General features: G+C 46.8%; 1 protein-coding gene across 2 annotated transcripts in view; it reads right to left on the bottom strand.

The window, feature by feature from the left end:
* The window catches only part of TSC1 (TSC complex subunit 1), a 188,673-nt gene that overhangs the window by 134,322 nt on the left and 28,493 nt on the right, over positions 1 to 25,858 (bottom strand). The gene's annotated exons all lie outside the window — the stretch shown is intronic.

The raw sequence follows: 25,858 nt of genomic DNA on the forward strand, positions 1-25,858 counted from the left end.
GTTATCCCTTATTAGTGTATAGGGTGTCTAGCAGCTTAGGCTGATAGATAATGGTAGCTTAGCAAAGCAGCTCAGGCTGAACTAGGAGACGTGTGAAGCTACTACAGTACCACTTAGTGTCATATGCACAATATCATAAGAAAACACAATACACAGTTATACTAAAAATAAAGGTACTTTATTTTTATGACAATATGCCAAAGTATCTTAGAGTGTACCCTCAGTGAGAGGATAGGAAATATACACAAGATATGTATACACAATAGAAAAAAAATATGCAGTATAGTCTTAGAAAACAGTGCAAACAATGTATAGTTACAATAGGATGCAATGGGGAAACATAGGGATAGGGGCAACACAAACCATATACTCCAGAAGTGGAATGCGAACCACGAATGGACCCCAAACCTATGTGACCTTGTAGAGGGTCGCTGGGACTATTAGAAAATAGTGAGAGTTAGAAAAATAACCCTCACCAAGACCCTGAAAAGTGAGTGCAAAGTGCACTAAAGTTCCCCTAAGGAAAAAATAGTCGTGTTAGAGGGAAATTGCAAGGAAAACACAAATCAGCAATGCAACAACGATGGATTCCTGACTGAGGGTACCTGTGGAACAAGGGGACCAAGTCCAAAAGTCACAAGCAACTCGGAGATGGGCAGATGCCCAAGAAATGCCAGCGGTTGGTGCAAAGAAGCTCTTACTAGGCTGAAGAACTGTGAATACTGCAGGAACGACAAGGGCTAGAGACTTCCCCTTTGGAGGATGGATCCCCCACGCCTTGGAGAGTCGTGCAGAAGTGTTTTCCCGCCGGATGGACGCCAACAAGCCTTGCTCCACGCAAATCGTGCGTTTGGCGTTTTTGGATGCTGCTGGGGCCCAGGAGGGACCAGAAGGTCGCAAATTGGACCTGCAGAGAGAGGGGACGTCGAGCAAGACAAAGAGCCCTCACTGAAGCAGGTAGCACCCGGAGAAGTGCCAGAAACAGGCACTACGAGGATGCGTGAAACGGTGCTCGCCGAAGTTGCACAAAGGAGTCCCACGTCGCCGGAGACCAACTTAGAAAGTCGTGCAATGCAGGTTAGAGTGCCGTGGACCCAGGCTTGGCTGTGCACACAGGATTTCCGCCGGAAGTGCACAGGGGCCGGAGAAGCTTGCAAAGTCGCGGTTCCCAGCAATGCAGCCCAGCGAGGTGAGGCAAGGACTTACCTCCACCAAACTTGGGCTGAAGAGTCACTGGACTGTGGGGGTCACTTGGACGGTGTCGCTGGATTCGAGGGACCTCGCTCGTCGTGCTGAGAGGAGACCCAAGGGACCGGTAATGCAGCTTTTTGGTGCCTGCGGTTGCAGGGGGAAGATTCCGTCGACCCACGGGAGATTTCTTCGGAGCTTCTGGTGCAGAGAGGAGGCAGACTACCCCCACAGCATGCACAAGCAGGAAAACAGTCGAGAAGGCGGCAGGATCAGCGTTACAGAGTTGCAGTAGTCGTCTTTGCTACTATGTTGCAGGTTTGCAGGCTTCCAGCGCGGTCAGCGGTCGATTCCTTATCAGAAGGTGAAGAGGGAGATGCAGAGGAACTCGGCTGAGCTCATGCATTCGTTATCTAAAGTTTCCCCAGAGACAGAGACCCTAAATAGCCAGAAAAGAGGGTTTGGCTACCTAGGAGAGAGGAAAGGCTACTAACACCTGAAGGAGCCTATCAGCAGGAGTCTCTGACGTCACCTGGTGGCACTGGCCACTCAGAGCAGTCCAGTGTGCCAGCAGCACCTCTGTTTCCAAGATGGCAGAGGTCTGGAGCACACTGGAGGAGCTCTGGACACCTCCCAGGGGAGGTGCAGGTCAGGGGAGTGGTCACTCCCCTTTCCTTTGTCCAGTTTCGCGCCAGAGCAGGGGCTAAGGGGTCCCTGAACCGGTGTAGACTGGCTTATGCAGAATTGGGCACATCTGTGCCCAACAAAGCATTTCCAGAGGCTGGGGGAGGCTACTCCTCCCCTGCCTTCACACCATTTTCCAAAGGGAGAGGGTGTCACACCCTCTCGCAGAGGAAGTTCTTTGTTCTGCCATCCTGGGCCAGGCCTGGCTGGACCCCAGGAGGGCAGCTGCCTGTCTGAGGGGTTGGCAGCAGCAGCAGCTGCAGTGAAACCCCAGGAAGGGCAGTCTGGCAGTACCAGGGTCTGTGCTACAGACCACTGGGATCATGGAATTGTACCAACAATGCCAGGATGGCATAGAGGGGGCAATTCCATGATCATAGACATGTTACATGGCCATATTCGGAGTTACCATGGTGAAGCTACATATAGGTAGTGACCTATATGTAGTGCACGCGTGTAATGGTGTCCCCGCACTCACAAAGTTCAGTGAATTGGCTCTGAACAATGTGGGGGCACCTTGGCTAGTGCCAGGGTGCCCTCACACTAAGTAACTTTGCACCTAACCTTTACCAGGTAAAGGTTAGACATATAGGTGACTTATAAGTTACTTAAGTGCAGTGTAAAATGGCTGTGAAATAACGTGGACGTTATTTCACTCAGGCTGCAGTGGCAGGCCTATGTAAGAATTGTCAGAGCTCCCTATGGGTGGCAAAAGAAATGCTGCAGCCCATAGGGATCTCCTGGAACCCCAATACCCTGGGTACCTCAGTACCATATACTAGGGAATTATAAGGGTGTTCCAGTAAGCCAATGTAAATTGGTAAAATTGGTCACTAGCCTGTTAGTGACAATTTGAAAGTAATGAGAGAGCATAACCACTGAGGTTCTGGTTAGCAGAGCCTCAGTGAGACAGTTAGGCACCACACAGGGAACATATACATGCACACCTATGAGCACTGGGGCCCTGTGTGACAGGGTCCCAGTGACACATACATATAGGCCACCAACCTATGAGCACTGGGGTCCTGACCAGCAGGATCCCAGTGACACATAACAACCATACTGAAAACATAGTGTTTTCACTATGAGCACTGAGGCCTGGCTATCAGGATCCCAGTGAGACAGTGAAAACAGTGACAAACATCCTGACATACACTCACAAACAGGCCAAAAGTGGGGGTAACAAGGCTAGAAAGAGGCTACCTTCTCACAACAGGTTGCTTCTTAAATCTACTTGTCCTGTAAGAAAAACTACTAGGTCCTTTGGTGTTATGTAGTGCAGCGACAAATTATGGCAGCAATCTCATTACATAAGAGCTCCGATATAAGCCTCTGATTATGCGGGGGGGGCTAATAAAGTAGGGCTGAAATACTAGCAATTTCAAACCCTATTGTAGCAATTTCCTTATTTTGCCCCCTCTCCACAGATCTACATACTGGGGCTGGAGGAAGCAGTAAGGAATAGTTCCACGTCTGGAATGCCGTTGAGTCTTTGCAAACCTACTAACTTGCATATTTAAGGATTTTCACTATCTACTCTCTAATCTTTTCCCATACTGGGAAAGGTTGACAATTTACTCCTGAAAAGGGCAGAAGCAGAAGTTCTTCCAGGGTTGGGAGCAAAGCGGTTGAAGGGAAAGTGAACTTGTAAACACTCAATAGATTTTCACATGAGTAAATCTATAAATGCACATTTGCTCATGCTAAAATACAGATCACAAATGTTTTCTAGAAGTACATTGTCCTGGTCTGCTGCTGTAAGTTCTTGTGAATTGGTGAAAGCCGCTAATGCAAAGACGTACCATGTGTGCACTTTTGTGACTTTCTTTAGGAACTGGGCCCCCCAATTAGATCTGGCGTTAACCAAGACATTTTGTTTTTATTAAAATTCTATTCCTCTCTCTATCCATCTATCGGCTGGCTTTACTGAGTGACAGCATTCTGCTCTTCTACAAGAGGCATATTAGCACACAAAGTAGTTTTGTTCAGTGACAGTGTATGCTTTTTGAGACCAAAAATCTTTTGCCTCTAGCCAGTGTTTGTTACAATGTTGAGGGCCGGGCAGCTCCCACAACAATAAAAAAAGTGTTACATAAGCCATGTCAAAAAAAGACATGCATTGACAAAACCAAAAGACTGACAACCAATGCTTGATCGTTGCCAGTGCTTGTTTATTTTCATGTTTCCCATAATCTTGCAGAAAAGGATTACACTGATTTTCCATTATGAATATTTTGTTAATACTAGCGTGCATCAGCACATTTTACTAAATGATGCTTTAAAGCAATAATACCTAAAATGTCACAGTAATTTGGCATGTTTTTCCTGAATGTCATTTCTTTTCAGAAAATTTTATTTTGAAAGCAAAGAATCGTCAATCTTGCTCATAAGCGTCTGCAAACGTTTGCATCTAATCAGAGACCATTCTGGTAGTATTATATGTAGCATCATATTGTTAAACTTTTCAAACGCGTGTACACTTTTTTTTTTTACTGGAACCATTGTCAGTGGTACAGTGTGACCTTACAGCATTTATTTACAACGCTTACCCTAAAAATAAAGGCTTTGAATTAATGAACCATAAATACGAGTTCGAAAAGCATTAACAAAGAGACACAAATATTAACTCAACTGTGACAGCGCCCTTCCCCGCTAACTGGCAGCCAAAGGGTTTGGGCCTACTTGCTCCAAGGACCAAAAAAAAAAAAAAGAAATCTTGTCGTCCTTTAACCCAAACAATATGTCCTCGGCATCGGGCTATAGGAATTCAACACCCGTCTACGCCTCGCCAGACAGAGGTGGACAGGTGCATCACACCGGAACAGGGTTATCATCCTTGATTTGTGAAAAAGCTGGTTTTGAATTAGAGGGGCTGGGGTGTAGCAGTGATCTACAAGGACTATATTTTTTTTTGCAAGAGTCTGGAAATGGGGAATTCCACACCTTCCAACCTCTCGGGGAAGACAAAAACCAAGCCAAAGGCCACAACATTCCACATAAAGGACTATGCTCCAGGAGACAACAGATTAGGGGTCTCCAACCTTTGCTGTAATAAGAGCTACTTTTGATCAATGAAAATCAACCCGGGCTACTAATAGTAGTGTTTAAACAGCTGCCAAGATTACATTAGTGGCCACCCTATGCAAGATTACCAAATATGATCACCTCACTTCATCAAGCAGTAACGTAAATGAGACTTTGCAAGTGTGGAATGCCTCTTTGTGCAGAATACCTAACAGCTACAACTGCAAACCTCTCTGCACAAAAGGCAATAATATATCTCTCCAACACCTCATCATTTATCACCAAATAATTAGCTTCAAATATATTTTGAAAACCCAACCCTTTGTCTAAACATCACCATATGAGTTCTGAAAATACACACATTTTGCCTTGAATTTGGTGTACATGTTTTAATTCTAATTTATTAAGCTAGGCTGCACACAGGGGAGCTACTTACAGGCAGAGGTATAGTGCTTTCAGTCGGGTATTCTGAGATCAGTCGGATTTCAGGAGGTGTTTTTAGATTCACAGAGAAAAAACGCACACACTGTGCAAAAGTCCTCAGGAATATTGGCTATTTAACAGAATATTGTGTTTTCTCTCTTATTACTCCTTCCAAACCGCATACCTCTCTTTCCACTGCCCCCAACGCCCCACTCATGCACTCGGCTTGTGGTATAATTTATTGAAAAATTATATGCCAGCCGGATTGTCGGGAAATCTGAAGCTCAAACCCTCCTAATCATACTGGCCAAGCTACGCCCCTTCATACAGGAGTTATCAGTAGTTCAGAAGCTGCTCATTCAAACTCTTAGAAAAACTGACCTCAATTCCCTTCGTGATTTAAACTTTCTTTGAGTTAAAATGAACATTCTACAGATTCATTGTAATTTCTATGCAATAAAAACTTCTCCAAGTTTGATCGCCAATCACACTCCAAAGTCTCCTTTTCGATCTCTAAATTGCAATAGCAGGGATGCAAGTATGTAAGTAGGGGTAACTATAGGTGAGGTCTTGTAATTGGATGCAATAGACTTCTGAGCAATGGATGGGAGCCAAGGGGTTTGATTCAAGGGTTTTTACAGAGATTAAAGAGCAAGTGAATTTATACCGAGTGGTGGAATATTGTTCCTTGAGAAGTTCTTCAGCGCCTTTCTGAATTTCAGAAGGGTGGCCGCGTTTCCGAGTCAGTGGGAATGCTGTTCCGCATCTTTAGAGTGTAGAATCATGTGGCCTTGAAGGAGGCTGGACTGGCTTGTAGTGAGTACCAAGGGGTACTTGCACCTTGCACCAGGCCCAGTTATCCCTTATTAGTGTATAGGGCGTCTAGCAGCTTAGGCTGATAGATAATGGTAGCTTAGCAGAGCAGCTTAGGCTGAACTAGGAGACGTGTGAAGCTACCACAGTACCACAAGTGTCACTTGCACAATATCATAAGAAAACACAATACACAGTTATACTAAAAATAAAGGTACTTTATTTTTATGACAATATGCCAAAGTATCTTAGAGTGTACTCTCAGTGAGAGGATAGGAAATATACACAAGATATATATACACAATAGCAAAAATATGCAGTATAGTCTTAGAAAACAGTGCAAACAATGTATAGTTACAATAGGATGCAATGGGGACACATAGGGATAGGGGCAACACAAACCATATACTCCAAAAGTGGAATGCGAACCACGAATGGACCCCAAACCTATGTGACCTTGTAGAAGGTCGCTGGGACTATTAGAAAATAGTGAGAGTTAGAAAATTAGCCCTCCCCAAGACCCTGAAAAGTGAGTGCAAAGTGCACTAAAGTTCCCCAAAAGACAAAGAAGTCGTGATAGAGGAATAATGCAGGAAAGACACAAACCAACAATGCAACAACTGTGGATTTCCAATCTAGGGTACCTGTGGAACAAGGGGACCAAGTCCAAAAGTCACAAGCAAGTCGGAGATGGGCATATGCCCAGGAAATGCCAGCTGCGGGTGCAAAGAAGCTTCTACTGGACAGAAGAAGCTGAGGTTTCTGCAGGAACGAAAAGGGCTAGAGACTTCCCCTTTGGTGGACGGATCCCTCTCGCCGTGGAGAGTCGTGCAGAAGTGTTATCCCGCCGAAAGAACGCCAACAAGCCTTGCTAGCTGCAAATCGTGCGGTTAGCGTTTTTGGACGCTGCTGTGGCCCTGGAGGGACCAGGAGGTCGCAAATTGGACCAGGAGAGAGAGGGGACGTCGAGCAAGACAAGGAGCCCTCTCAGCAGCAGGTAGCACCCGGAGAAGTGCCAGAAACAAGCACTACGAGGATGCGTGAAACGGTGCTCACCCGAAGTTACACAAAGGAGTCCCACGTCGCCGGAGAACAACTTAGGAGGTTGTGCAATGCAGGTTAGAGCGCCGTGGACCCAGGCTGGACTGTGCACAAAGGATTTCCGCCGGAGTAGCTGCAAAAGTCGCGGTTCCCAGCAATGCAGTCTAGCGAGGTGAGGCAAGGACTTACCTCCACCAAACTTGGACTGAAGAGTCACTGGACTGTGGGGGTCACTTGGACAGAGTTGCTGGATTCGAGGGACCTCGCTCATCGTGCTGAGAGGAGACCCAAGGGACCGGTAATGCAGCTTTTTGGTGCCTGCGGTTGCAGGGGGAAGATTCCGTCGACCCACAGGAGATTTCTTCGGAGCTTCTGGTGCAGAGAGGAGGCAGACTACCCCCACAGCATGCACAGACAGGAAAACAGTCGAGAAGGCGGCAGGATCAGCGTTACAGAGTTGCAGTAGTCGTCTTAGCTACTTTGCTGCAGGTTTGCAGGCTTCCAGCGCGGTCAGCAGTCGATTCCTTATCAGAAGGTGAAGAGAGAGATGCAGAGGAACTCGGCTGAGCTCTTGCATTCGTTATCTAAAGTTTCCCCAGAGACAGAGACCCTAAATAGCCAGAAAAGAGGGTTTGGCTACCTAGGAGAGAGGATAGGCTAGCAACACCTGAAGGAGCCTATCACAAGGAGTCTCTGACGTCACCTGGTGGCACTGGCCACTCAGAGCAGTCCAGTGTGCCAGCAGCACCTCTGTTTCCAAGATGGCAGAGGTCTGGAGCACACTGGAGGAGCTCTGGACACCTCCCAGGGGAGGTGCAGGTCAGGGGAGTGGTCACTCCCCTTTCCTTTGTCCAGTTTCGCGCCAGAGCAGGGGCTAAGGGGTCCCTGAACCGGTGTAGACTGGCTTATGCAGAATTGGGCACATCTGTGCCCAAGAAAGCATTTCCAGAGGCTGGGGGAGGCTACCCCTCCCCTGCCTTCACACCATTTTCCAAAGGGAGAGGGTGTAACACCCTCTCTCAGAGGAAGTCCTTTGTTCTGCCATCCTGGGACAAGCCTGGCTTGACCCCAGGAGGGCAGAAACCTGTCTGAGGGGTTGGCAGCAGCTGCAGTGAAACCCCAGGAAAGGCAGTTTGGCAGTGCCAGGGTCTGTGCTACAGACCACTGGGATCATCGACTTGTGCCAACAATGCCAGGATGGCATAGAGGGGGCAATTCCATGATCATAGACATGTTACATGGCCATATTCGGAGTTACCATTGTGAAGCTACATATAGGTATTGACCTATATGTAGTGCACGCGTGTAATGGTGTCCCCGCACTCACAAAGTTCAGGGAATTGGCTCTGAACAATGTGGGGGCACCTTGGCTAGTGCCAGGGTGCCCTCACACTAAGTAACTTTGCACCTAACCTTTACCAGGTAAAGGTTAGACATATAGGTGACTTATAAGTTACTTAAGTGCAGTGAAAAATGGCTGTGAAATAACGTGGACGTTATTTCACTCAGGCTGCAGTGGCAGGCCTGTGTAAGAATTGTCAGAGCTCCCTATGGGTGGCAAAAGAAATGCTGCAGCCCATATGGATCTCCTGGAACCCCAATACCCTGGGTACCTCAGTACCATATACTAGGGAATTATAAGGGTGTTCCAGTAAGCCAATGTAAATTGGTAAAATTGGTCACTAGCCTGTTAGTGACAATTTAGAAAGAAATGAGCGAGCATAACCACTGAGGTTCTGATTAGCAGAGCCTCAGTGAGACAGTTAGTCACTACACAGGTAACACATTCAGGCACACTTATGAGCACTGGGGCCCTGGTGAACAGGGTCCCAGTGACACATACAACTAAAACAACACATATACAGTGAAAAATGGGGGTAACATGCCAGGCAAGATGGTACTTTCCTACAGGCCTGTTTTCTGATTTTCTTACACATTCATACCTCCAGCCTGGTAATGTACCAGCTCTTGGTATTCTGCAGGCCACCTCTGGTAGTTCACGCCCTGGCCAGGTATGTCGGGGTATTCTTTCAGGCTAGCTTCTGGGTGAAGCAGCTGGTCTTAAAGATTATGTAGATGGCTGGGGGAGCCAATGTAGTTTATCCAAAGGTATAGAGGGTTTGGAGATAAGAGGTTAGATTTCTTTAAACTCTGGATGAGGTATGCAGTGGTACGTACAATACCATGAGGGTACACTGGTTTGCTGGCCATTGAGCAGAGGATTACCTTCATCTAGGTGTGTAACGAGCTGGGCGTGCGCCATTCTAAAGTCATTTCTGGCATGAAGGCTTTCACTTTTTCCAGGAAGGAGAGGTGGATGGTACTGAGCTATTTCGGGTTTCCTGGAAATGTGTTCTTTGCAGGTGAGATCAGTGTAGAGTTCCATGTAGCTAGTAGGGCACACAAAGGATAGGCAGCTACCAGCGGGGCATGAAAAGTAGGGGTAGCGTATGAGATTTCACTTTTGGAACTGAAACCTGCACATGGGGTAGGAAGCCAATATCTAGGAGACCAACGTGTAAAAAGGGCACAAGGCAGGACAGGAACCTCCACAAAGGGCTTGAAGGTGCCCCCCTACTGCAAAATAAACTGCAAACTTTACTTCACCAAGTCGGCTGAGAAAATAAGTTTCATTCAAAAGGGCATTTTTTTCTTGCCTATTTTGTGGAGAAGAAAGCTTTACTATGCTGACCTAAGTGAGTCTGTATTTTCATACATTTTACATTTCAAACTTCTAAAAGTAAATAGATAAAATTGCCTTAATTTCATCACTTTGCAGGAAAACCCTGAACAGGGATGTGGAATTCCTATCACCCGACGCCCGGGACATATTGTTTGGGGTCAAGGGCAACAAGTGTAGACACGTTTTGAAAAGTTTAACAATATGAGGCTAAGTATAGTGCTCCCAGAATGCGCTCTGTTTAGATGCAAATGTTTGCAGAAGCTTGTAAGCAAGAGTGATGATTTCTTTGCTTTCAAAATAAAATGTTTTTTTTAAATGCACGTAGGAAAAAAACATTTCACTACTATGAAAGTTTAGGTGCTATTTCTTTGAAGCATCATTTAGTAAAATGTATTGATGCATGCTAATATTTCCAAAAAATATTCCTAAAGGAAAATCAGTCTAGCCATTTTCAACAAGATCATGGGAAGCATGAAAATAAACAAGCACTGGCAAAGCCAACTGATCCGATATTTTTTTAGAGTCTTTTGGTTTTGTCAATGAGTGTCTTGTTTTGACATGGTTTTTGTACCACTTTATTGTTGTGGGAGCTGCCAGGCCCACACCATCGTAAAAAACTGGCAAAAAGAAGAACAAAAATGGTGGTCTCAAAAGGCACACACTGATACCAGTGGTGTAAAAAAAAAAAAAAAAAAAAAAAAAAAAAGGCCCCACAGCCCTCCTCAGCACTATACGCCTGCCCTGAGGGAGTCTGGAGGGGAGGTCTCCATGTTCTTTGCAGGGGAGCTCCCTCCAGTTTTGCTACGCCTTTGATTGCCACAGTAGTTCTCTGCACTGAACAAAAACGACTTTGTTTGCCAACACGCGCCTTGCGGAAGAGTAGAATGCGATCACTCAGTTAAGCCAGGCAATAATAGAGAAATAGAAGTTTAATAAAAACAAAATCTCTTTGTTAATACCAGACCTAATTAGGGACCCAATTCTTAAAGAAAGTCACAAAAGTGCACCTATAGTATATGTTTTTGAATTAGTAGCTTTTGTGAATTCACAAGAACTTACAGAAGTAGCCCTGGCAACTGTACTCCCAGGAAATATTTGTGAACTGTATTTTAGCACGAGCAAATATGCATGTATAGATTTGCTCATGTGAAAATAAATGGAGCATTTTCAAGTTCACTTTCCCTCCAACCTCTTTTTTCCATCCTCAGAAGAACTTCTACTATTGTCAGGAGTAAATTTACAAGCTTTCTCGTTATGGGAAAAGATTAGAGAAGAGCTGGTGAAAATCCTTAAAACATGCAAGTTAGTAGATGTGCAGACTCAAAGGCATTCCAGCCCTGGAACTATTGCTTACTGCTTCCTCCAGCCCCAGTATGCAGATCTGCAGAAAGGTGGCAAAATAAGAGAATTGCTATAGTAGGGATTGAAACTGCAAGTATTCAAGCCCTATTATAGTAGTAGCCCTGGCATAATCAAAGAGCCTATTATCAGAGGTCTCACATAATGAGATTGCGGCCATAATTTGTCGCCGCACTACATGGCACCAAAGAGGCAAGTAGATTTTTTTTACAGGACAAGTAGATTTCAGAAGCAACCTGTCTCAAGCAACAAGTAGATATTTTAATAAATTCCACACCCCTGCTGAACATCCAATTTCTGCTTGACATTTTGCCACAGACTTCTGCTTGAATCTGAAAAATGTTTGCCAAAGTAAGGAACATTATTTGAAAACTCTAACTTCATAAAACTAACACTTGTGCAGAATTCTGCCCATAGAAAATTAATTCTGTACCTATTCAGTTTTCAGGTAATGAAAATTAACTGGAAGTAATGAATAGAGAAGCAGAAGCAAAGACTTGACACCATAAAATGAGCGCTTGGAGACAAGGAACAAGCATGAATAATCTTGTTGGAAGGTAACGCAGTGCAAAAATAGGCTTGAGGGACAGAAGAGATACAAACTGCTGCAACACGTCGCTGGAGGCATCCTGCAGCTTCTTCACAGACCTTACAAGAAGTCCCATCGGGGACAATATATATATATGCTCCCATCAGAGGACAACCAGTCCTCTTGCTTACAACAATTTGAAGCAACAGCACTATACTCTTCATTGCCCAGGGTTTTCATCAGTTTATATTTCTGCAAAGTTGCTCTAGTGGGCTCAAGCATGCAACAAAGTGATGTTAGCTGTAGCTAATGCTAGGTAAGTACATGTCCCTGACTGGCGCTCAAAGCTCTTTAGTACTGATGTGACCCTTCCTGATGGCAGCTATTGACCTTCCACGATTACCAATGAATTTGTTCCCAGAATTTGGTTCAAGACACTATGAATTAAGACAAAACCGGACTGGTGAACACTTAGCAAGGTTGTGCTACACTGTCCTAATCTGTGCAACCATTGTTTTCCTCTGTGCCACATCCCAAAGGTTGGGATCCCTTGTAGCATTTCTTCAAAGCTTTCCTTCTCAGAGCAACATGCCACATCAACATGCTAAATAATATATATATATATATATATATATATATATATATATATATATATATATATAAATATTATGCGTCCATTTTTCTCTCCCCAAAATCTTCTTATAGTAAGACTGGCAAAAATAAACCACCTGACTAGGCAAACAGAATATGGGAATGTTATAAATGAAATCCCTATGAAAAAAACACCTTTCAATACAAGTGATCGAGCCAGCACCAACCTCCACTGAAGACTTTAATCTGGCCTCCAACCACAGTAAGACAGACGGGCATAACTGTGAGGCCTGTTCATGGGATTCAATGCCATACAGTGGTTAGAGGGCTAGCTATGGTTGGTACGGTCTTTCACCACTGGGCAAGGGCCACCAACAATGATGTGCGCCCCTAACTTGAAAAACAGTTCACTCCCTGTGGGCGGATTTACGCTCCCCTTGTAGCTAGGACAAGCAGCCAATACTTACAATTGGGTTCAATATGTTAGTTACTCATCAGTGCCTAGCCAAAGAGATCACTTCAGAAATTAAGGTTTGGAAAAAGGTGGGGAAAAATACAATATCTTTTCTAATGATTTTAAGTTAGCTTCTAGATCTTTCCAACCTAGTGCCAGTGGCCAATGCCAGCCCCTGGTGGGGTCGGGGGGGGGGGGGGGGGGGGGGGTTTGTGTGCCATCTTGTTTACTATAGTTTTTTTGGATTTTACATCAGATAGTGGTGCCAGACAAAGAAATACAATACATCAAATTAAGATTTATTCCTAGAACCTTAAAAGCCCTGGGTACAAACTAGGTTTCCCAGTTGATCTGAGCTCATGGCTGAGTTTCCCAAAAAAATCCAACATTTTAGAATCCCAAACACTAAAAAAGTCTCCCAAACCACTTAGGGAACCAAAGGCAGTTCACCAAGTTTTGATGCCCAGTTAGCGAAGAAAGCCAGATATCCAATGCCAGGCACTCTGGTGCACCTAGAATAGCAACAGGCACGAGACAGTAAGATGTGAGGTTAGAGAGGGAAAACAAAGGACTCAAAGAACAAAAAAGGTTCCACAAGTTAGAACTGTGAAATGTATTTAGGATGAGGTGCTAACAAAAACTTAAACACACAAACATCTGCAGAACTGAAATCAATCAATCAATCATAACATTTATAAAGCGCACTATGTACCCGTCAGGGTTTTGAGGCGCTGGGGGGGGGGGGGGGGGGGGGGGGGGGAGGAAAGGTGCTGCTAGCGTTCGTAGAGCCAAGTCTTGAGGAGTCTCCTGAAGGTGAGGAGGTCCTGGGTCTGACGTAGCGAGGTGGGGAGAGAGTTCCAGGTCTTGGCGGCGAGGAAGGAGAAGGATCTGCCGCCAGAGGTCTTGCGCTGGATTCGGGGGACGATGGCGAGGGCGAGGTCGGCAGAGCGGAGTTGGACGTGTGGGGGCGTAGAAGTTGAGTCTGTTGTTGAGGTAGGTGGGCCCGGTGTCGTGTAGAGCCCTGTGAGCGTGGGTGAGGAGTTTGAAGGTGATCCTTTTTTCCACGGGGAGCCAGTGGAGGTCCTTCAGGTGCGGGGAGATGTGGCATCGGCGGGGTATGTCGAGGATCAGGCGGGCGAATGCGTTCTGGATGCGCTGGAGTCGTTTGATGTCTTTTGTTGGGATGCCTGTGTAGAGTGCGTTGCCGTAGTCAAGTCTGCTACTGACGAGGGCTTGGGTTACCGTCTTTCTGGTTCCTGTTGGAATCCACTTGAAGATTCTACGGAGCATTCGGAGGGTGTTGAAATAGGAAGAGGAGACTGCGTTGACCTGTTTGGACATGGTGAGAGCGGAGTCGAGGATGAATCCGAGGTTTCTTGCGTGGTTGGCTGGGGTGGGTGGTGGTCCGAGGGCAGTGGGCCACCAGGAGTCGTTCCAGGCCGAGGGGGTGCGTCCGAGGATGAGGACTTCCGTCTTGTCGGAGTTGAGCTTCAATCGGCTGTTGTTCATCCACTCAGCGATGGCTTTTAGTCCCTCGTGGAGGTTGGTTTTGGTGGTGAGAGGGTCTTTGGTCAGGGAGAGGACGAGCTGGGTGTCGTCGGCGTAGGAGATGATGCTGAGGTTGTGTTGACAGGCCACTTTTGCGAGGGGGGCCATGTAGACGTTGAACAACGTTGGGCTGAGAGAGGAGCCTTGGGGGACGCCGCAGATGAGGTTGGTGGCTTTGGAGCGGAAGGGGGAGAGCCGGACTCTCTGGGTTCTGTCGGAGAGGAAGGATGAGATCCAGTTGAGGGCTTTGTCTTGGATGCCGGCTTCGTGGAGGCGGGTCAGTAGGGTGCGGTGGCAGACTGTGTCAAAAGCGTCTGATAGGTCGAGGAGGATGAGGGCTGAGGTTTTGCCGTTGTCCATTTGTCTGATGTCATCAGTGGCGGCGAGGAGTGCGGTCTCGGTGCTGTGGTTTCGTCTGAATCCAGATTGGGAGGGGTCTAGGATGGAGTTGTCTTCTAGGTAGTGGGCGAGCTGGGTGTTGACGATCTTCGATGACTTTTGCTGGAAAAGGGAGGAGAGAGATCGGTCGGAAGTTTTTGAGATCGTTGGGGTCAGCCTTGGGTTTCTTGAGGAGGGGTTGGATTTCTGCGGGCTTCCAGCTGTCCGGAAAGGTGGCTGTGTTGAAGGAGAGGTTGATGATCTTGCGGAGTTTGGGGGCGATGGTGGCGTTGGCTTTGTTGAAAACGTGATGTGGGCATGGGTCCGTGGGAGAGCCTGAGTGGATGGAATGCATGGTTGTTAGGGTTTCAGCGTCGTCCACTTGGGTCCAGGTGGTGAGGCGGCGGGCGTGGGCGGAGTCGTCAGGGGTGGGGTCTGGCGGAGGTGCGGTGTTGAAGCTGTCGTGGATGGCTGCGATTTTCTGGTGGAAGAAGGTGGAGAGGTCGTCGCAGAGTTTCTGGGAGGGTGGGACGTTGTTGATGTTGGCGTTCGGGTTGGAGAGTTCCTTCACGATGACGAAGAGTTCTTTGCAATCGTGGGCGTTGTTGTTGAGGCGTTCAGTGAAGTGAGCGCGCTTGGCGAGTCGGATCCGTTGGTGGTGATCACGGTTGGCGTCTTTGAGGGCGGCGAGGTTGTCGGGTGTGCGCTCGAGGATCCATTTCTTCTTGAGCTTCTGGCAGGTGCGTTTGGAGGTGGTCAGTTCTTCCGTGAACCAGGCTGGTTTTTTCTTTCCTTGGTTGATGGTGGGTTTCATGAGTGGAGCTAAGGTGTTGGCGCAGTCGAGGATCCATTGATGGAGGTTGGTGGCGGCGGCGCTCGGGTCGGAGGAGTCGAGTGGAGGGTTTTTGGCGAGGGAGCTGGTTAGTTGGTCTTCGGTGACTTTTCTCCAGCGGCGGTGAGGCGGTAGAGGGATGCGGTGGTGTTCGGTGTTTCTCTTGAAGGAAAAATGGACGCAGTGATGGTCGGTCCAGTGGAGTTCGGAGGTGTGGCTGAAGGAGATGTGGTTGCTTGAGGTGAAGAGGGGGTCAAGCGTGTGACCGGCGATGTGGGTGGGAGTGTTGACCAGTTGGCGGAGTCCGAAGTTGAGGAGGTTGGTGGTCAGCGAAGCGGTGTTGGCGTCGTTGTTGTTTTCCAGGTGGAAGTTTAGGTCTCCCAGGAGGATGTAGTCTGGAGATGCGAGGGCGTGGGTGCTTACGAGGTCGGAGATGGTGTCGCTGAAGGGGTCTCTAGGTCCTGGAGGGCGGTATATGAGGGTTCCTCTGAGGGTCGTGTTGGGGTCCGTGTGGATCTGGAAGTGGAGGTGTTCGGCTTTCATGAGAGTGTCGTCCGTGTGGGTGTGAATCTTGAGGGTAGACTTGTGGGCGATGGCTATTCCTCCGCCGACTCCGTTGGTTCGATCTCTTCTGGTGATCTTGTATCCGTCCGGTATGACGATGGCGATGTCAGGGGCCGAGGAGTCGTTCCACCAGGTTTCGGTCAAGAAGGCCACGTCTGGGGCGGTGGTGTCGAGCAAGTCCCAGAGTTCGATGGCGTGTTTTCGTGCGGGCGGAGCGTGTGTTGAGGAGGATGCAGTGCAGGTGGTTAGTGCTGGTTATTGCTGGCTTCGTTGTTCTGTTGCAGGAGAAGTTGCAGGTGCGGCAGGAGAAAGGTCCTTTGGTGTGCTTCGGGTGGCCAGGAAGCACTCTGTGGAGGGGCCAGGGTTGAGTGCGCGGAGTTCGTTGGTAGAGTATCGGAGGCAGGGGTTGCGGGGGTCGTGAGGACCAGGGGGGGTGGCACTGGGCGCGGTCCAGACGCGGACGGGCGCAGACGGGGGTAGATGCGCAGGAGGCGAGGCGCTTGAGACCAGTAAAAGCGCACTTACTGGACGGCGCAGAGTGGCACAATCAGAAGGGGCACGGCGGGGGCAGAAGCGCAAGAGGCAAGGCGCTGAAAAACAGAAAACCACTTACAGGACGGCGGAATACACGGGTCAAGAGAAGCCTCGAACACGCTAGCAGCAGCGTGGGCGGGGGTCAGAGGCAGGAGACAGCAGGTTGGTGCTGCGGTCGTGGGGGGCGAGCTTCGGACCTAAAAACAGGTCAGAGGTCGCTCACTCGCGACGCGCAGCGCCAGCCATTAAGAAGGGAGGGGGAGGGAGGAGCAGCTGGGAGGCGGGAGGGAGCGGCGAATGGGGGCGCGAGGGGGGCGGGCCGCAGGGAGGCAGCGGCTGGGAGCGGAGAGCGAGGGGGAGCGCAAAAGGGGCGAAAACACGCAATAACAAGGCCAAAAAGTCGGGCACAAATATAACAACAGTTAAACTTTGAAACCAGTCACAGAAATACACTAAATGGCACAGTATACAATCGGGGAAAAACAGCAATCAGAGGGGCACCACAGGGGTAGATGCGCAGGAGGCGAGGCGCTTGAGACTAGTAAAAGCGCACTTACTGGACGGCGCAGAGTGGCACAATCAGAAGGGGCACGGCGGGGGCAGAAGCGCAAGAGGCAAGGCGCTGAAAAACAGAAAATCACTTACAGGACGGCGGAATACACGGCACACGGGTCAAGAGAAGCCACGAACACGCTAGCAGCAGCGTGGGCGGGGGTCAGAGGCAGGAGACAGCAGGTTGGTGCTGCGGTCGTGGGGGGCGAGCTCCGGACCTAAAAACCTGAAAGAGCTATAGACTTTTTTTGTAACTGTTCCAAAACGAGAGCCATCAGAACACAATCTCCAGACCAAGAGGGAAAACCCTCAGTGTCCTTCAAGAGGCTGGACATCTGTAGGCTCCCTAGTGTTAAGGATATTTAGCAGGCAAGTCAGAGGCTGGTGAAGGCTCTCCACTTTTAGGTATGAAATTAATCTCTGAAGCCCCTTAAAAAGGATATGGAATTCCAATAGCCCCAAGCACAGGACATATTGTTTGGGGGATAAACATCCGGGTTCATGTTTATTTTGTCCTGAAACAGGTAGGTTCAATCCCTTACAGCACAAACCCATTTGCTGCCAGTTTAAAGTACATTATGGATCAGGGAAGGGCACGGTCTGCAGTTAAGTTAATATTTGTGTCAGTACGTTAATGCTGTTTGAACTTGTATTTATGGTTCATTAATGCAAAGCCTCATTAATAGGCTAAGTGCTCTAAGGAACTGTTGTAAGCTTGGACTGCACTACTGACAGTGGTTCCAGTATAAAAATGTGTACACACATTGGCAACGTTTAACAATATTTGTTCTCAAAAAAGGCAACTGGGGGAAAAAAAAAAAATGTTTTGCTAAACTACTGTGCAATTATGGGTACTATTTCTTTGAAGCATTATTTAGTAAAATGTGTTGATGGATGCTAGAATTTCCAATAAAATATTCATAATGGAAAAATCAGGGTAACCAGTTTCAACAAGATTATGGGAAACATGAAAGTAAATGAGCATTGGCTAAGCCAATAGGTTGGTCATCCTTTTGGTTTTGTCAATGCGTGTGGTTTTGACATGGTTTTTGTAAAACTATATTACTGTGGGAGCTGCTGGGCCCTCACCATTATGACATACATTGGCAAAAATAAAAAATGGTCTCAAAAAGCACACATTTCCACAGTAGTTCCTGGCACTGAACAATATTACTTTGTGCGCCGATATGTTCCTTGTGAAAGAATAGAAAGCTGTCACTCACAGTGCGGCTCGCCGATAAAGAGAGATAGAATTGAAATGAAAACAAAAAGGTCTTGGTTAAAACCCGACCTATTTAGGTGCCCAATTCTTAAAGGAATTCACAAAAGTGCACCCATAGTATAGGTCCTTACATGACAGCAGATTTGTGTCTTTCGTGAACGCACAAGAATTTAGAGAAGTACGCCAGGAAAGTGTACTACTAGCAAATAATTATGATCTGCATTTTAGCAGAGGCAAACATACATGTATAGATTTGCTCATGCTAAAACACGTTGAGCCTTTACAAGTTCACTTTCCTTCCAACCACTTTTTACCCAACCCTGGAAGAAGTTTTACTTCTGCCCTTGTCAAGAGTAAATTTCCACCCTCTCTCAAAATGGAACAAGATTAAAGAGCTAGTGAAAACCCCTAAAACATGCAAGTTAGGTTTGCAGAAACTCAAAAGGACATTCCAACCCTGGAACTATTGCTTCCCGCCCCAGTATGTACAGCTGCAGAAAAGTGGCAAAATAAGGATTTTACTAGTATTCAACCCCTAGTATTAGTAGGGATCCTGTCATTATCAGAGCAGCTATTACAAGAGCTATTATATAATTAAATAATTGCAATAATTTGCCTCCACACTACGTATCACCAACGGAACAATTGGATTTTTTTATTTATTTTTTTAAACAGGAAAAGATTAATGAAGCAACCCATCCCATGGACAAGTAGATTTTTAAAATTAAATTCCACACCCTACCGTAACTACTGGTGGAACCGTTAACTGTTCAAGCTGTCCCTGGCAGCTGGGCTGCCAGTGTCCTTCATGATCCTTGGCGACTCGGTCCTACATATATCATCCAAACAGGGTTCGTTTCACTGCCTATTTCTCTTCTCTCTATGTGCAGTTCAACTGTTTCCCGAACAGGGTGTTGCAGCAAGGCTTCTTCCAGTGGCATTAACTTGTTCCCTGCGTTTAAGGGTGGCAGCTACAAGCACAGCCATGTCCCTGGTAAAACATCTGTGATGGTAGAGGAAGAGATTTCATCTCAAAGTATGGTTGACTACAGATTGCTAGCATTTATCCTACTGGAGAGCAAATGTGGGAGACCTGAGCCAATGAATGTGAACGCTGCTTTAACACTGAAAGCACTCATTGAGTCAAGAGGAAGCACGTCTCTTTTCTTCACCATTGCTTTCTTGACAGGCAGGACAGATCAGATCTGTCAAGGTAGTTTGTACCAACAGGGGTGCCGCCAGATCTCCGTTAACTTCTGTTGATTACTGGTTTAAACTTCTAGGGAAACAGTCTGTTCAATACTGAGCGGGTCAACTATTTCTAACCGCTATTGGATGTTTATTCACCAGAGAGCTTACGCTTTAGGGCAGGGATCCAGGAATCGAAGACAGGCAGACTGTCCAAGTAAAAAAGAAACGAGGAGGTAAACCATATCTTGTCCACATGCGACAACGTGATCTCTCTGGACATCATTTCCCCTGCATACAGTATTCCTGGTTCCATGCGTTCTAAGAAAGGAAAAGACCCAATTGATGGGAAAGCATTTAGATGGTCAAGGGAAAGAGTAACATGCACCCCCCCCCCCCCATCAGGGGTGCAGATGAAAGGACCTATACCGCTACACTATCAATCTGCTCCCACTGCTCACCCTGCTACTGGTCACAAAAGGCAGTAGCCACCCTTTAATGGCAGTTGGAAAGATTTGGAGTAGATTACAAATGGGAGACAGAGGGAGGGGGAAGGGCAGCACAAAAAAAACACAAAAAAACAAAAACAAAAAAAAAAACACACACAAAGGCAGTAAATGAGGAAGCTACCCTCACACACCACCCTCACCCATCGGGCAGAAAGCTTGCAAGACTCCCTCATAAAACACAGAAGTGGAGGTGCAAGGCTGACACACTAAACAGATCAAGATCTGCCTGCATTCAGTTTAAAGTTACTCAGAGAGTATACCTTTCCTTAGTTTTCACAGGGCAACTCAAATTACTTTACCCTGGCACAGGATACTTCACTCTGCATTAGGTTAGAGAATTAACCTATTCTGATTACTTCAATCTCCTTCAAAAATTTGTTTTACTGATTTACGGAAGATTAGTTTAATTTACCTGTATTGGATTACAAAACACCCCACTTCCTCCCCTGCATTAGACTACATAAGGAAATATCTTCACTCTGAAGTGCACAAACTATTCTGACTGCTGTATCAAATCAGGGAAACTGAGGAGCACTGTTGTATGTTATTTGTCCCTTCCCCCATCTCCCCCCCCCCACCTAAGTCAACACTGAAGATGAATCCACGGCAACGCATAACTTTCCCCACCCGTAATGCTGCATATCAGATCACTCACCCCTGCAGTCCTCTTGTAGGACTAATAGGAGACTACTGGTGATTCCTTGGTGGAGAAAGAGGGCTAGGGCCTTAACTGAAACAGTTTGCGCGCAGACTATTGATGAAACTGTAGATTGTTACTTGGAAGAAAATTGGGAGTGTGCTACTAATTGGGCAACTGAATGGGGTGCTATGAAGGTGGTGCTGAGAGGGGAATGTATGAAGGTGACTTGTGGCGTGTAGATGCAATTGATACAAATGCTGGATGTGGTGGAGGGAAAACTAAAGAAATTAGAGTAGGAGATGGTGGGTTCACGGAAGGACATGAGAGCTGTTGGTTATGTGGGATAGGCTTTACAAATTCAGGCGCACTACACACAAGCAACGCCCTTATGTAGAGGGTGATCAGGCCAGTAGGATGTTGGCTCAGTTGATCAGCAATGGAAACCAGAGGAAAGCATATAGCAGGGTTAAAGATGTGCAGCGTCGGATGGCGACTTCGCAGCAAGTAGTTGTGGAGGTCTTTGCTGCCCACCTACAAAAGGTCTACACACAATTGCGTCCTCCCAGTTCGACTAGGATGGGGGCCTACTTGGCAGATGGCTAGCTTACTGGTAGAACACAGGAATGCCTTGGATGCACCACTCACCAAAGAGAAGATTGTGGCCGAGATACACACGTTTTATACATCTAAAGTCCCTGGGGAAGACTGCCTACCAGCAGAGTTTTATCAGAAAAAGGCCAACTGCCTTGTAGAATGCCTACTGGCAGTGTATCAGGAAGCTCTGCAGCAAGGGAGATTGACAGACTGGATGAGAGAAGCAATTTTAGTTTTAGTGCCCAAGCCAGGTAACTTCCTACCACCCATTATCTATGATCAGTGTGGAAGCAAAGATAGTCCACACTCTTGGCAACTAGGCTCTGAGCCTAGGTACGGACCTTAGGCCATGAGGATCGATACGGCTTTATTCCTCGCAGGAAAACAATGTGTAATCTGCATGGGTCGTCCTTGGTGCTGGATGCACTGGAAGTGTGGGAGGACCTCTGCATTGGCACTGCTTAATATAGAGCAAGCTTTTGAGTCCCTTGGGTGGTAATACCTATGGTACATCTCACGCAAACTGGAATGGGAGAAGGATTAATTAAATGGGTTCAGCTGCTTTATGATGAACCAGCAGCACAGGTAAGTAGAGTGGTTTCCGCCCAGTTCAGCGCTGGACCAGACAGAGGCCCCCACTATCCCCATTATTGTTTGGGCTGGTCATGAACTCTTTCTTGGCTTGGTGGCTGCATTCTGTGATGCGTGGATGGGGCGTGAAAGTTGGTCGGACCCCGCATGTGGTCTCTTTATGCGCGGATGATGCATTGACCTACTTGTGTCAGCTGGAGTAACCTGTCCCCATATTCCTAGCGCTACTAGATGAGTTTGGGGAGATATCAGGGCTCTGTGTTAATAAGGCAAAATCTAAGCTGTTCCCATTGGGAATCTTGGGTGTTACTCAATACCATTCACTCCCGGAACTGCCCATTCAGTAGAAGATCATGGGTACGAGATACCTTGGTATTCAATTAGACAGGTATGTGGATAACTTTCTGTCCCTGAATATGGGAGGGGTTATGGATTCCCTGAACTCCTGTCTAAATTTGGAATACCCTACCTCTATCCTCAATGGGCAAAGTGGGGCTTGTCAAAATGGTGGTCCTACCTTGTCTCTGTTTTTTTCAAGGTGCGCTCTTTGATATCCCTAAACAGCACTTCCAGGAGCTTGAGAAACACGCGATTAAACTGCTATGGGCTGCTGTCAGGAAGCGTGTAAAACTAGCTACATTAAAATACCTGGAACCGCGGTGGATTAGAATCGTCTGATTTAGAACTATATTATCTAGCAACCCAGATGCAATATGCGGTGCACTGGTTTGATGACGACGACAACTAGGACAAGCGTCTCTTTCGTGGTTTGCATGGCACAACGCCGTTAGGGGAAAGGTTACCAAATGCTATACCTTATGTGATTGGTCAGATACGCCAGGCATGTGACTGGGCGGTCAGAAGAGTCATTAGGCGAGCGCCCCTTGTCCCTGACCTACCTAAACAGTGCCCAAGACCATTCTTCCAAATAACAAGATTAACGGCAATGGATAAACGGCGGGTGGGTGGTTGCCACACACTCTGGGATCTGTACCCAAACAACACATTTATCACTCTGCAGGGGGCTGTAGAGGCGTTTCAGCATGGTATGGGGCAGTTCTTGCAGAATGCGAAAATGGTTGCTACAGACTGAGGTATATGGCCCAAAATCCTTGAGGCCCCAATAGAGTCTAGCACTCTGGTCACTAAGTTATATATGGCGGGGCGTAGATGTGTAGTTTCCGTTCTGTACTGGGTGCTTCAGGAGGATTATAGCCCAAAACGTGTGCAAGAGAAATGGCAAATAGTACTAGGATAACAACTCATTGACAAGGAGAGGGAAGGGTTGTAACTGGCGGTTCAGAAATCCACTGCAAATTGATCCAATATAATGCAGGGCACCAGGTGTACGTGATCCCAGCTACCCTGCGGGTGATTTACCCAGGACGCACTTCAGCTTGCCCTAGATGTTTAGTGGAAAAGGCAGACTACTTACATATGATCTGGAGTTGTGCATCCTTAGATTTATACTGGCAGACGGTAGTAGATTGCTTAAAAACCTTGCAACGGGTTGGACAGTACCCAGGGATCCTAAACAACGCTTAATGGGCGTACGCCTTGCGAGAAAAAAAAAAAAAGGAGACCTAGTAGGAAGTTACTAGTGTTGAGGCTGGTACTGGCAGAGACGAATCGCAATGCTCCAGAAGTACATATGTGGGTGAATGACATGGCTAAGTAGGTGGCAGCAGGGGATTGCATGCGACAATGTAGAAGGGATGTCAAGATGAGATGATTTACACACATGGGCCACTATGCTTGCTAAATTACTGGACGACCCACCACTCTCCAAAGATAATAGGCCCCCCTTAGAAGGTTCCGTTGCAGGACATCCTGGATGATCCATCTGCTATATGGTCTGAACAGGCTTGATCTGGGGGACTCGGAATGGGTGGGATGGCACCGTGATGCGAACTGATTGTTATATCCGACGACATCCAAGGATGCTGCCGAGTAGAAGTGGAGCCGGATGCACACCAGTTACTCCACTTCTTTTCTTGATTGGCGCTCCTCTTTACTTTCGTCATACCAAGGTAGAGAGGGGATTGGGAGTAGGTAGGTGGATACCTGTTAGCACATTCTTAACTGTCTCTGAAACACACAGTTCTGATATGTTCAAATAAATGCCAATAAAATATTTACCCATCCCCCCCATTTCAATATGGCTATGAGGTTATTTTTTGTGCATCAGAGGGAATTTTGTCAATACACCTGGTCATGTTGCTTGGTGTCATTGTCCTATTAGAACCTTCAGTAAGCAACGTCATTCTGGTCTTTGCAACAACTCTTCTTGAAGTTTAAGACTGAAGAAAAGGCCATCCACTTGCTTTGCCAAAACATGTTACTGCTTAATAAAGTGAATCAAAAACACCATCACAGCACAACCCGTCATCCATTGCCAATCTTAGCCGACTCCTGCATTTACTGAGTGTTGGTGCCGGCTTATTCGAATGAGAACAGATCCAACTCCTCCTGCAGGTAACGTGTGGCCTCCACTGCAGCATCTCACCGTTAGCACAAAGCAGCCTCAGTGCGCCAGGCTTTCAACCATTTGCCATGGCTTGCAGTGATAACAAAGTGAAGCTCTGCTTTGCAGAGTAAGAGACAGTGCAGCTGTCTTCACCTTATGCCCCAGGCTTCACTTATGTATTATCAATAAAACAGGCTCCTTGCAGCATATGCCAAACCTAAGCAATCGGGCGCTTTAGGGAGGGGCCTCGAGCTGCGATAAACAAAAAGGGTATTTTAAACACAGACCAATTTGTTACAAGAGAATTGACAAATGTTGACGATGTTCTTTGTTTGGTGGTGGGGGGGGGGGTGGGTAGGAAGAGGGTGTACGTCAAACGGGAACACATGACGTGCACAGATTAAGAAGGCGGCTTGGAAGAGAGGCGGGTAGTTTAATAGTAGTCACTTTGGAGCTGAGAGACCTCCGGTTTAATCCAAGAATTGGAAACGATAAATAGAAAAATTGGGCTTGTCTGTGAAAAAAAAAAACGTTATCCCTTTCTTCACGAAACTACAGCTGGTAGTGTTAATGAGTGTTTGTGTTGTGCAGAAGTCCAACTCCACAGTGTTTAAGGCGCTCTTCTGAATAAATCACAATTTTTGTAAAACAGAAATATCACACCACCACTGATCTATGTAGAGCATCTCATCAAAAAACACTCAGCTGTGGCTTCTGCCTGATCCTCGCTCTACCGTCATCCATCAAAAATGTACTGTAAAGCATAACCTTGGTATCAGAAAGGAGAGGAAGAGGTTGCCAAAGGGAACTGCATAATGTGAAACCAGAAAACCTAGAAGCAATCCTGGCTTCCCCAACTGACCAAACTGTGTGATCATAGGCGAATATTTTATTTTTATAGAGCTTTCTTTATCACCACAAATGAGCACCTTCAGTTTATGGTGTGCGCCGTACACAAATCTGATGTATTGTGGTTAAACGCTTCTGCATGTTAAAAAAAAAAAAAAAAAAAAAAGTACCCAAAATGCAGCAACAATGTAATGTTGGAGATACTTCTTTTACAATGAAAATTGGTTCTGTAAAGCAGTCCACTGTACGCTGCAGTGAGAAGTGGTCTACACGAGTGGTTACCAATCTGTGTGTTCCGGAGACCCCTGGAGGTCCGCAAAGCCTCCTCAGGGGGTCCATGACTCCTTAGAAAATTAAATATTAACAGATTAGGTCCCCAGTTTTCAGGAATGACTCTGGGGGGGGGAGGGTCCCCAGATTCCAATAATGATTCAGTGGGGGTCCCCGGGTTCTACTTATGATAAAGTGGGGGTCCACAGAAGTCAAAAGGTTGGGAACCACTGGTCTACTCTAAGAATTTGAATAAAAACAAATATAAACATAATCAACCAAAAATACATGATAACAACGTGTTGTAAGGATAAATACTCAGTCACAAAAT

Source organism: Pleurodeles waltl, chromosome 6 (genome assembly GCF_031143425.1).
Source record: "Pleurodeles waltl isolate 20211129_DDA chromosome 6, aPleWal1.hap1.20221129, whole genome shotgun sequence".
Lineage (NCBI taxonomy): Eukaryota > Metazoa > Chordata > Amphibia > Caudata > Salamandridae > Pleurodeles > Pleurodeles waltl.